This window comes from Peromyscus eremicus, chromosome 9 (assembly GCF_949786415.1).
Source record: "Peromyscus eremicus chromosome 9, PerEre_H2_v1, whole genome shotgun sequence".
In the NCBI taxonomy this organism is placed as follows: domain Eukaryota; kingdom Metazoa; phylum Chordata; class Mammalia; order Rodentia; family Cricetidae; genus Peromyscus; species Peromyscus eremicus.
In genome coordinates, this window is record NC_081425.1 from 24,700,592 (window position 1) to 24,701,319 (window position 728).

Genomic DNA, 728 nt, shown 5'->3' on the forward strand with positions numbered 1-728 from the left:
TTGAGTTGCTGACTGAATCTGTCTTACACTGTGCTTCAGCAACAACACAAATTATGCAGAAAAATTCATTTGAATATCCATCACTTAAATGGCAACAGAATAGCAACCTCAGGGATCTGTGATGATCATTTAAATGGAGTACTCATCTGCTCATTGAAGAGCAGATTAATTTTATATTAGTACTTTATTGAATATGGGGGAAAACTGTCAATTTCTGAGGAAAATAACATTTTAGAATCAAAGAGCAAGCCTTTCTAAATCTTGAGCTGTCAGTGTATTTGATCTTTTTACCAATTTAATTTGCCTATTTGCAGCACTGTGTTCACATATATTTTGAAAAGTCTCCTGTACTTCACTAGTGGTCCTCAAACAATTGTGAAAGTTTTGGAATTATAAGAAAACAAAAACTCAGGTATCTTGACCTGAATGGGAACATGGTGATTTTTGTTAAAAGGTGGTAAGTTCAGTCATCATTATCCTTAATCTTTGTTGCCAGTGTTTCTCTCAAACAAGGCATTACAGCTCAGAGGACAAACAGATGTGGAAATGTCTGCTTTCTTACAAAAACAGATAATGGCCTTTGAATTTTAGTTATATAGGAAAGGAGGGATTGTATTAAAGACATCAAAAGGAACAAATGAAGTCTCATTCGGTGTACTGGATTGACTACTTGTCTAAAAAATCCCAGATTAATGATTACATTAGGAAAACTTTTTTTTTTTTTGTTT